Source organism: Lonchura striata, chromosome 2 (assembly GCF_050655825.1).
Source record: "Lonchura striata isolate lonStrDom1 chromosome 2, ASM5065582v1, whole genome shotgun sequence".
Classification (NCBI taxonomy): domain Eukaryota; kingdom Metazoa; phylum Chordata; class Aves; order Passeriformes; family Estrildidae; genus Lonchura; species Lonchura striata.
This window is the reverse complement of record NC_140704.1, coordinates 106835160-106847755: the sequence shown is the minus strand read 5'-3', so window position 1 is coordinate 106847755 and position 12596 is coordinate 106835160. Positions and strand designations below refer to the sequence as shown.

Here is a 12596-nt window from a genome sequence, read left to right as displayed (position 1 = left end):
CTAGTCTAGAATTTGAGTCTAAGAAAGGCAGTCTGTTGTCCTCCTGCTATTTACAAACTGAATTATTTTGATTTGACTGTCAGCGTGTTTGGGTTCTTTTTACAAATTATATTCTGCTATGGTGAGTTTATATATTAAAATTGATAGATTTACCTTTCCAAATTTGTGAGTTTTAAAAAAGTTTTAATTTTAGTTTAGTTTATTGGAAAGCCTGTCTATAGCTGAACATTCTCTGTTAAAGGAAGTTATGACAGAGTTAAAGGGACACAGGGTCCCTGTGGCAAACACGTACTGCATGCAGGACAAGAAACCTCATCTGGATTACAGCACAGGAGACTGGAGTGGGCTGCTGTAGGGCCTTGTAATCTGCCAATACAATGTAAAGCATGGGTTACTGAACCCAAAAAATTTCTCCAGAACTGCATTTGCAGTGTTCATGTAAATAAATCTTGAACTATAATGTTTTTAAAAAACCTGCTTAGCAGCTGGCCAGCAGTATCTAAACTTGCTTGGCTTTTTTGGCCAGGACGTTTGGCACAGTTCTTACTCATTTTATACTGAGATCCAAATACCAATCAGAAGATAGTCTAATTCCTCTAAAAGATGAGTACATCTCTGGGACTGGACTGTGCCCCATAGAAATACACAGTGTTCTTGCTTTCTTTTAAAGGCTGCTCTCTACCTTCCCTGCTCCCCCTCTTCTCTCCCTTTCCTCTTCCCCCAGGCTTGGCAAGCCCCTGAGCCCAATTCTTGGGCAGATACTATTGCAGAAAAGGCAGGAACATCCTGTGATTTCTCAGGAAGAAAACTCAGCTCCTCACCTGAGCTGTCAGGCTCTGGGTCCCAACGACATTGAGAGGCCTCTGTTCCCTTGGATGGTTTGGCATACAGCCTGAAGATTTTTTTTTTTCTTGCTAACTAGCTAAAAATCAGGTACCTGCTCAGGATTCTCTGGACCAGCTGGACTTTAGTTTCTGCTCAGTGAACTAGGTGTTTTTGGTTTTGGGCAGATCTGTACCTAATATTTTTACTTATAAATCCTTTACTGCTTCTAGATCTCAGTTTAATATAGCCAGCAGTTCAACTCTTTCAATATCCACTCTCTGTTCAAACCTAGATAATTGTCTATCCTGTAATTACAGTGGTGAACAGTGTGTCAGTACCTTAAATGTGAATTCCTGGTTACTCATAGCCATACTCTTCTTCTCCATACCAGTAAAAAGGAGCTAAATTTCCCCATTGGTATTGCTAAAACCACCTTTTCAAATCAAACCTAAGCAAATAAAGCAGCTCTTGTATGTGCACTCTGACCTTAACTGTTTCCACAGCAGAAAAACTATTCTGTCTCACTCTACCATGCATCTGGAGTTTTCCCCATCAAATGTCTTCACTAAAAAGACAAAAAAAAAAATCTGTTTGTAAAATACCTAGATCTTTATTTTCCTGCAAGAGGCAGGCTAGGAGTTTTCCCCTGTTATAGTTTGCATTTTTGCTTTTGTTTTTGTATATCTTCATATGTACCAGAAAATACATTTTATTTCCCTACTGCTTTTGATTACTCCTGGTTGGCAAACAATGAAGACTAATTGTTTTCTGATGTAGCAGAAACAAACATGATTCTTATTCACAAGTAACCTTGGCAGTGTCAGAAGGGGCATACACAGCCCTGGGAACAATTTTCTTAGCTAGCTGTACTTACAGAGCCACAAAGAAAAGTCATTTTGTTGCTGTTTTTAAGATAAAACTATGGCAGAGAACTAAGATTCAATCCAACTCTCATATTCAAATTAATAGGTAATTAAGCTGAAATGCATTTTTAAATAGCAGGAACATGAAAACAGTGATGCAACTGTTCTTGGGTGAGGTTTGCATGGAAAAGAAGCATAGAAAGCTGCCCAGCTCCATCACAGCCTCAGCCCCAGACCACCTGATGAGAGGGGAAGATTTAGTGGTGCAGATACAGTGCTGTGTTCTAGAACTGTTTTTCTTCCACCTTATGTTATCAGCAGGGCTCTGTATAACAATATGTGGACATATAAGCTGGGATGAAACCAACCTCAGGCATCCTGCTGTACCCCTGTGCCAAACACAAACATGCCCTTAGTGATGGATGGAAGAGGGGGCAGGTAAATCTTAAGGTAGATGTATTTTTTTCACAGGTGTATATAAACAGTCAGTTCAATTTAACTGCTTACAAAATGAAGAAAATGGATATATTTGCACTGGTAGATGACGGAATAAAAAAATGTTATCGTTCTACAAATGGTATCTTTTATATGTTTCCAAAGAGAGAAAGAAAACAAATAGCAAAATTAATCTATTCATTTTGCTCTGTGGTAATGTTTCTTCAAATTAAATTATTCCATAATGACCTATTCAGTGTTTTGCATTATCTTTGAAGCAAACAGTCTATTATATTGGTACTTCTCTGGCCCTTAAAAGTGTGTCTCAGTTCTTCAAAAAGTGATGTAGGAAAGTAATATTTTCTTCTGATTCTCAAATAGGAAACAGGTACTGGAATTCTAAAATCTTAGTGAGTGTGATCCCACTAAATTTCTGTGCATAAGTTTTGCAATGGCAGAACCTTACAGGGGACCAAGATCAAACAAGAATGAGGACAAAACTATGTCTGAAGCTCACCTCACACTGAGCACACTGAGATCATCTCACACTGAACCCACTGGGATCATCTCACACTGAACTGAAACTACCCTTGCTTAGCTGCAGGAGTTTTGCTGAAGCAAGAACTAGAAAATTAGGTCTCTGTGCACATTAACTAAGTTAATAAATTCTTTTTTAGTCATAAGTGTAAAAGTCAAATTTCCAGTGTTTAAAAGCGGAGCATACTTGTGGTCAATTTGGATTCAAACAGCCTTTCAACTGAAATTCTGCATTGTGAGGATGTCGTACTAAAATATTTATTTTGTTCTGAGCAAAAAGCCAACTGTGCTCAGTGTATGTCTATGCTGAAACTACTCTAGGACTAAGCCCTATGTGGCAGCTATAACATTTGAATTAAGAGACACAGTAGAATATTTTATGGCTTTTCCAATTAAAATAATAATTATGTAGTGTCTATCAGCATGGAATTCCAAATGTAAGCCTCAGGGTCAAATAGCTTAGAAAACTGAAATTCTGCTCCCTTCCTGGGAAAAAAAAAAGGAGATTAAGAAGATTCTATGCAGCTTCATTTACATAAATTGCAAATATTGTTTACAAATAATACCATTTACTGGGTTCTGCACTTCATAAATGACAAAATATTCTTACTCATGCACCACAGTAGCATGAACCCCATCAACAGGCAGTGATTTTATATTTGATACTGTAGTAAAGAGAGCTCATTTAGAGGGGGCATGATATTTTTATGAGCACAGCTCTGGTGCCCTTGAGTATGGCAGGTAAAGCTCATTTAACCTGGTTAGCTTTGGGACTGAAGAGAACACATGGTCAAGATAGTTAGGATTCCTTTTTGGAAACACAGCACCAAACCTACAGAAGTAGATTTGAAATCACAGAACTGAGCCCAATTAGCTACACATGAGAGTAGATGCTGCTGAAGTGATTTTCCTTGAACTGAAGCTGTGTGGTGGAGGATCAATCAATCAATTTATAAACACCTCGAGGGTAATAATAGTCTAGTGAATGTGAATTTGTCAAGGACAAATTGTATCAAACCAATCTAATTTCTTTCTTTGACAGGATAAGTGAATAAGGGGGAAGCAGTAGATGTGATCTATCTTGGCTTCAGTAAGGCTCTTGAGTCTCCTACAGAGCATTCTCATAAGCAAATTATGGTATATGATTAAATCACCACAGAGAAGGCTCACAGCTGCTTGAGAAAACAAAATCAAAGAGAAACTATCACTGTTTTTTTTGTCAAACTGGGAGGACATTTAAAATTGTGTATTTCTGAGTCCATTTTTATTCAATCCTTTGCTGATCAATGATCTGGACGATGAAATCATGAGGATGCTTTCAAATTTGGAAGGAGTTCCATAAAATAGGAAATTGTTCCAAAAGCAGCTGATGGAAATTTGATAGAGGCACATGAAATTGCAATAGAAGTGCTTTGTGTATGTGAAACTGGGGAGAAAACACTCAGGAAGCAGTATAAGGCAGAGAAGGAGTTAGGAGGACAAGGACAGTGGCAACAGCGTGACACTACTATGTCAAAAAAAAGATATCTCTTTTTCCTGGACAAATTAATTTTCATTTGTGAAGGGTGAGAAGCTCTAGGTGGCTCAAGATGACCTTGCTTGAGCAAAGAGGTTGCCAAGATGACCTTCAGAGGTCCTTTGCAGTCTCAACCCTTCTGTGTCTCAGTATCAATCTCACTATTGAGATAAGTGATACCTCATTTTGAGTAAAGTTTCAGGGTTCAGACTATGTTAAGGATGTAAACAAACACTCAAAGGGCAACAGGAAGATAAGATAAACAATAGAGGCTTGAAAAATTTTACATCTGAAATAGACTGAAAGTGAAGTAGGCCACCTCGAATCATTTTTTGCACTGGGCAGTAAATGTCCTCCAATTTCTTAGTGTCATTAAAGCACATAACTAACATTTGAAAACTTGGGCTTCAACAGACTTCTGATGTATATTGATTTTGTGTTATTTTGTTGTGTATTTAAAAGCTTAGATGTTCTTTATTTCTTTCTCTCTAACTGAAGTTCGTAATGTTTACCATGTTTTCTTGTTTGCCTTTTTGCTCCTTTTGTTTTTGTGTACTGAAATATCCCTAGGCAGAAGAAACTCTGCTGTTGATGTTGGCAACTAAGATTTACAGAAAAAATATAATTTCAGCTCTGTGTATTTAGGGCTTTGTAAATTTTGTAGCATTATACCACTCTCTTCTGCATTTCTGTTCTACTGATTAGAGCAACACAGGTGAAGAAAATGAGTAATGCTAGACAGGAAAATACTGTGGCTTTATAGAGTAACTATTCATGAAGAAAAAGGCCTTGAAACATTTCCAGAACTGGAGGCAGAGAATTTATTGTTCCTGCTGGATCTCAGAATAACTACTGCTTTGTGTCATCATTTTATAATCCTTGTCTGTCAATAAACATAACTGTAGCTAGCAATAAAAATGATACAGGCTCAGTCAGGCAATGCTACCCTGGTAAAACAAATTTATGAGCCAGTTAATATTTTTAATCCTGTTACAGAGATGACCTCAAAACCCAGACCATTTATTTAAGCCTCTATCCCCTAAAGGAGCACATGTGCATGTCAGATAAATGAAACCTGCTTTTGAATCATGTTGATCTTGGGCTGAGGTTGGGCAACAAGAGGGAGAAAGGGTGGAACTGCAGATATCTGTCTGCAAAAACAAACCAGCCCCATTAGTGTCTGTCTCCTGTCCAGTACAGAGTTGGTGAAACACTCTTGCAGGCTCAAATGAAGCCATTCATTTGATAACACAAAATTCAGTATGCTGTATTTTTCCCTTCCCCACATCAGTTACATGCCAGCGATTATTCCAGTTCTACCATTGATCCAAGATGACTTTTCACAACAGGGAGCCATTCTGTTTATGCTGCTTCAGAAATCTCTGAGATGTTATTTGATCTACACCATCCATTAGATGCTGAATACATTTCCTTCTCTATTGTTTCATCTTATTAGGAAGATATGGCAATGACACTGTCTGCTAATTGCTATTCAACCAGTGCTTTGTGCCTTGTTAATTTTGACTAAGACTCTTTTCCTACATAGCACACTGTAGATATTGCTAATAGGAGAAAGACAGGTAGTTAATTGGTGTCTTGAGTGTTACACAGACAAATGAAAATTCACTGATAATCAGGTTTTCTTTGATGGAAGGGTCAGCTCTTCTCACTACTTGCTACACTGTGCTTTCTCTCTATGCTGCAAAGTACAGTATTTTATACTTGTAATGGCTACCAGAAGAATATATGCTGCTGCCCACAACTTATAATGAATTATTATGAGGAATGGTCACTTTTTAAACCTTGGCCAGGTATCCTCCTGAAAGTGAAAGCCAGGGAGGGTCCTAGGTCAGAATGTATTTTTGCACTGACTGCCTGAGTCTCCTGGAAAGTCTGCAACATACCAAGACAAGACATATGGTCTTAACAACACAGTTACAGGTTATAGGCACCAAGTATAAAGTAAGAGTGGCTACAAATACATGTTCTGATTTGGGGAAGCCAGATGAGTCAATTTGGCAATAGAAGTTCTAGTTCTAATCTGCCATATAAGAGAGGAATTTTTGATGGCTCCAGACAGCAATCCCTTGCTGAAAGAAAATAACTGAAAGGGCAAGGAAAAGAGTTTTCTTTCACCCAAGCTACTTACAAAATCTCTTTGTTCTTGGATTTAGACCCCAATCCACATCTTCTGCACTGCCTCATCAAAAATACAGGTTGATGTTTCACTACTTATGTCTTGTGTATACCAATTCTCTACTGCATCCACAGACATGCATCTCAGGCAAAAGAAATTATGACCCTTATAGAATGAGAGCTAATTGTTGAGATAGATGGACAGAAACAGCAATCAAATATCCTAAAACAGGATAACAGAAGCTTTCTGGTCATGAGCAAATATATTTACATACCTGATCTTATAGAAAAGATGGATTGAGTATACTTAGTTATCTTCCTGCAAGTTGGTAGTTTGTAGAGAATTGGTGTTCTGTAGCCCCCACAAAGTGCAGAACTGAGTATGCAGCATCTCTGAAGTAATGCCGAGACTTTTAGATTTATATGCCTGTATTAAAGACAAATTTGGTAACCATGTAGAATGCTATACATCATATTCAGTGTCTCTCTGTTCACTACAAAGGTTTACTTGTGAAAAAATGTTCTGGTTTCACTGTTAATTTTGTCCAAATTTCTGTATGTGAAGAACAGCCTTCAGACAAATAATCATTTAAATATAGCAGCTGAAGACAAATGCTAGGAAGATTATAGCATCAATTAATTTCTTAGACATTAGAATGGCTCTCTGGATAACAATCAGAAGTTGCCAGACAAGAAAAATCGAGCAGTAACGTAAATGAAACAAAAAGGCCCACTAAATTCAATACAGTCTGGTGACAGTCAAATTCTAGATATAGCTTCCTGCTGAACTGCAAGAAGGTTACGGGTGATCTTAATCATTGTGTAATGATATGGATGAGCACAGCTTGGAGCAGCACCCTTGCACTCTTCATTCTGCCTAATGTGCCACTGCTCCTGGACACAGAAGCCGATGAGTGACAACTTTTCAACCACTGTCTGAACTTACAGATATTATAAATTCAAAAATAACACCTTCATCAGAAAATATTTTACCTACATTGTCACAATAACACCTAGGATTAGAGAGGGGGAAAAAGAAACCCACCAGTTTTTATCTCTTCTCTCCTGGTTTGGTTTTTTGTGTATTTGAAAGCAAACTGTACATTGTCTGTTTCAATGTTTGCTCAGTCTAGACACTCTGTTATTCTTGGGGCTAAGGGAGCAGCTAGGAAAGGAGAGAGACAAAAGAATCACAGAGCAAAAAAAAGGAAAAGGATAATATGATTTTAAAATCTGGAGAAAGGTATTAACACAGGTTTTTGTGGATACATCTGGAGAAGGACAGGCAAAGTGTTTTAACTCACTGGATTTTGAGCTTGGAGAAAGGGAGGGCTGTGTCAATATTCTCGCTGCAGGGAAGGCAGAGAGAGCAGGGGAGGGAAGCAGGTGAGAATCTTCCTCCCTCCTGTGGCTGCAATTCTGTGCCTGTGTTGAGCTATGCATGTGCTACACACAGCCTTGGCAAAATGCTGATGTACTGCTCTCACAAGTCTGTCTGTGAAAGAGCAAACACTCTCCCTATCAGATCCCTTCCTCTCTGTGTCTTAGTGCAATTGGCAAGTTTGAAAATTACAGACATTGCATGTGCTTAAGGAATTGCTAACTCACCCTTCTGATTTCCTCCTTCCCTTCTCTTCACCAGGTGGGCAGTTTTCATTTTTCACATTCAGTTTCACTCCTTGCTTTTGCCTTTCAAATCTAGCAGTGACGCAGGAAGAAAAAATAAAGACGTCAGTAGTATAAAGAATATCTCATTAGTTTTGATTTATTATTTTTTCCCTTCCCTTGCACAGAAAACTGTAGATTTAATTTGAGAACCTAACTGGTAAACTGCAACTGAGAAGGAATTCAGCTGGAGAAAAAATGCAACTCAACATGAGCAGTTTTTATAGGCTTACTTAAATCCCTATACACGAGCTCTTTCTTTTCCTCTCCTACAAAATGTGTGTCACATTGGCTCTTGTAATTCTGACTACCCTAAAAGGCCACCTTGAAATTCATTTCACAAAATATCATTTCCAAAACATGTTTTCAAAACTTTATTTATTATTAGAGAGGGGAGCTGAAAATTTAACCTTTGATCTAGACTAAATAACTTTTTGCTGGTTCACCCTGAACTGTCATTTCCATTGAATGGACTAAAAGAAGCAGAACATCTGAGAAGCAGAAACCTGTTTTCTGAAAATGCTATGGTTCTGCCAGTGTCTCACAGACAACCTGGAACTAGTCTTTATCAAGCTGCTTTAAAAAAATACCATTTTTATTATTGCAATATTTCTTCTTTAAAAATAGGTAATTTTAATGATGGATTTATAAGTGATGAAAGCAGCCATTCCCCCAACCCCTTTGCTACAATGTGTGGGAACATTTACCCATTGCTATATCCAGGCAGAGATGATTCCAGGTGTCTGTTTAGTATTTGAAATGGCTGAATGGGTTTTCCACTCACCATGAGACCAGAGGGAGCTGAACCCACAATCTGCTATTAATCCCCATTTATTTTGCAAAGGTTTTGGTTGTTTTCAGAACTCAGATGCTGAGGCAAATTTTTGTTTCCTAAAACTATATACTAGTTCTGATTTTCCAAGTGACTAGATAAGTAACACAGCCCAGAGAAAGAGGAATGAGTGGGTAGGAGGAACAGGGAGGAATGGCCCCTGTGTCTAAAATCGACACTGACATATCAGCTTTTTGGGACTGGAGCCTGGATTGCCCTACAAATCTGTAAAGTGCTTAGCGCATTTTGGGCTCTGTGAGCTGTCGCATTAAGAATGACTTTGGCATGCACATAACAAACAGCTTTAAGCTCAGGCCAGTCAATATTTAACCTGGACTGGGATGGAGGAGAAGCATCATCCATCTGAGTTCCCAAGCTGTGAGATAAAGCTCTCAGCCATCAGGCAGATGTTCACATTATATTAATGGCTGCTGCCTATTGTTCATCAGCACTGAAATGGTTAACAGTTAGAATTACCTAAAATACTGTCTTTGGCTCCTGATCTTTTCTTCAGTGTTCTCTGACAACCCAGGTCAGCTTAAAATTCTTGTTTATGAGAAGAGCATGGCATAAGTGTGGCAAAAGGGGAATGCACCCTTTGTACCAGGGCAACTCAAGATAGGTTGGGCCACTGCTCATCTGACATGAACTTCAGTTAATGGAAGAAGCGATTCAGGAAAAATAATATTTAGGAAATATTCAGGAAAAAGAATAAATGTAAGTCCAGAATAGTAATCTGTATTCCAGGCTTTTACAGTGCTAATGTAAAGCCATAGGAAAAGGATATGATGCTATACAGAATTTATGAGCAACTGGAAACAATGTGAGATGTTGCAATATTGCTAGCAATAACAATTTGTGTCTTTGCATTGTTCAATGCAAAAATATCATGGAAAAATAATGTTACACTGTTTAACAATCAATGATCTTTAGACTGTAGTACTACTGAATGAGCTTTTGCTGAGAGGATTCTATCTATGAGGGAAGAGAAGAAGGGAGGGAGAAATTCTCTGTATTAGTTTTAGGTTCACAAAGCAGTTTCCATTTTCCAAGGAAATGCTACTGGAGGAAAAATAAAAGTAACTTTCATTCACCATTTTGTAACTATTAAATACAGATGCACCAGAATACAAAATCTTTTATTTTTAATTAAAAAATGTATGAGTGTTATAAATATGTTAAGCTCTTCTGTTGTCATGGGTCAGCACAGACTAAAAAAATGTATTGTTAAGCAAGCTGTAGTCAATATTGGTTTTTGTACTTCCAAAATTTTTAGCCAATGATTACATATTTGTGAATATGCATTTTGAAATTTATTTCTGCTAGCAAATACTGTTTCTACAAATAAAGATTACTTAGTTCCTCTTTAGGGAGAAAATCCAGATAAGCAGAGCCATGTAAAGAAGGTTTGGGAGCATTTGTTGGGGGGAATTTGTATGGGAGGAGGAGTGGGAGTGTAAAGCAGTTCTGAGTACTAATAAAAAGCAAAATGTCTCTAGAGAGACTTCATTTGTGTTTTTTCTCCTGTAGTGAGAAAGCTTTTTAATGAAAGAAATGTCCTTTAAATTCAATGCTAAGTGATGTTAAACTGAAGTGTGCATTATGGCACCAATCTAAAAGACTAACAGGTGTTTAATTGCTGTTGAATGATAAACTACAAGTTTTTTTTGAGACTATTTGTGTTAGGGGCTGCTTGTTTACAGCTGGGATCCTTAAGGAAAGAAAATTTTAACCTTGACAGAACAACAGCAACTGGAAAAGAAGTGACTGGCTGAATGACTCCATTTCCTTTCAAGTGCCCAGTGCAGCAGAGCAAGATATCATCCGGTGTGACACACAGAGGCTTTAAACAATAGCACATGTGGAAAACAGCTTTAAAATTTTTCAAAATAGTGATGAATTTGTAGAACAATGAATGTTCAGACCTAACTTCCTTCAGCCTTCTCACTCCCTGCTCCTCATCACCCTGGTACATTTATATAAGATTTTTATATCATACCTGAAGATTCCACATTTATAAAATAAATCAATAATTTGATGTATTAAGTGTCAATAGGAACCTGAAGAATGGGAGGGAAGGCTAGACATTTTGTGTAATTTTAAATAATTTTGTTTAATGGTAAAAACTAGCTGATAAAATTAAACCTCTAGTGTGTTCCCTTTCCTGGCAATCAAGTTTTGCAGAACAAAGAGAACAGAAACAGCTGAAGAATAGAGTTACTCTCGCCACCACCTCAGTCCCTAGATAAGCTCAGCTGGCTTGTTTATAACACTCCAAAGTTAATTTTGTATGTGGTTATAGTTTAGTGACAGAAAGTCCACCTATATTCTTGTTGTTGGCTGGGTTGTTTTTTTCCCAGTAGCTTAGCATGAGCATTCAATACTGCAGTAAAAGCTAAAGTCACTGATAATTTCCTTGGGTCATATCCATTGCATGGTGTTTTTAAGACCACAGAAGCCATTTAAGGGCTCAGTTCTGTTTTTCATGATTATACAAACTTCTGCTGGAAACAATATTTAGTGAAGAAAGCAAGTCTGTGCCCCAGGGCTTGAGGAGGATATCCTACTTCCACTGACCATTCCTGGATGACAAAGAAAACAGGATTTGACTGAAGTGGCAGAGCTAGAAACAATAGTAATATGAACACCTGTAACAGCACTATAATTAACATGGTAAAACCATGTTTTGGTACCATTATAAGTCAAGAGACTGTTTTCCTGCAATGACTGTACCTCTTTAAGATTGTGTAGTGAAGCTAAAAAGGTTGCTTTGCAAATTGTGACCTCTGTGACTTTTCTAAGGAAGGTCTTGGGATGCTTGAGAGGCAGCACGTTTGGAGTTGCTGTTTGTTAATTGACTCATTAGCTTTCACAAAAACGATGACCTCTACTAACAGATCCTTCATATGGTCCTCTTCATATTGAATTCTTCCTGACTGATTACTTCATCCAGTGGACGTCAGTCCCCTCCTCCCATTTGGTGCTGAGCATGGACTAGATTTCCAGAAAACCCTTTAGTCTTCTCTCTCCAGGTTTTCCATGTCTTCCTGTTTGTTCTGGATCATCTTTTGCTTTCTGTTCCTCTGCAGCTTCTGTTCTGTTTAGAAATAGCACCAGAGTGAAAGTGGTTAATGCAAACACACAGAAATTCTTGATGCCAGGATTCTGAGAATCTCCTCTTGATGGTATTTTTCCTTTATTCACTGTACAAAGTGCTGAAGCAATACCTCAAGGAATGTTGGTTTCTTTATTTTTCCTTGCATCATCCCCAGTTTCAGCTGATCATTGATTTCTTCTGACCCAGGATTCAAATATGTTGGACTCTGTTCCTTCTGGCTCCTGGAGATTTTTTGACTGCCATCTGACCAGGGCCCCCACAGCTTTCATCTGTTTTCACTCCAAATCCTTCTTCTAAAATATAAAATTATGTCCTCTAGCCAGCATGTTGCCTTTTACTTTTTCTGTGGTCCAGACCTCAGTTAAAGATTTAACAAAAGCAAAAAAAGCTCTGTTTCAAGCCAAATAAAGGAATAAAATCTAAAAGTTTTTCCAGATGAGAATGTTGGACATTTCACAGGCAGCTCATATGCTCTTTGGCAACTGAAATCCAGCACAAACTTTGCTCATGTAACACAAAATAGGAGGTTTTTTTATATAAACTATTTCTGGAGTTTCCAATTGTTGCCTTTTTCTTTTAATACTTCTTATTTTATAAAATCTGCATGAAAAGATTAAAGTATGTGAAACTTTGCATCTGTGGAGGCAGACTTCCTGAATTGTCATCTCC

General features: G+C 37.9%; 1 long non-coding RNA gene across 3 annotated transcripts in view; it reads right to left on the bottom strand.

Annotated features, from left to right (window-relative positions):
* LOC110467856 (uncharacterized) overlaps positions 1-12596 on the bottom strand; it is a 96412-nt gene that overhangs the window by 57569 nt on the left and 26247 nt on the right. For all 3 annotated transcript variants that reach the window (XR_014953396.1, XR_014953397.1, XR_014953398.1), the window contains 2 exons: positions 7921-8010; positions 6588-6739 (listed from right to left, as the gene is read on the bottom strand). This is a non-coding gene — a long non-coding RNA (uncharacterized LOC110467856). The remainder of the gene's footprint in view (positions 1-6587; positions 6740-7920; positions 8011-12596) is intronic.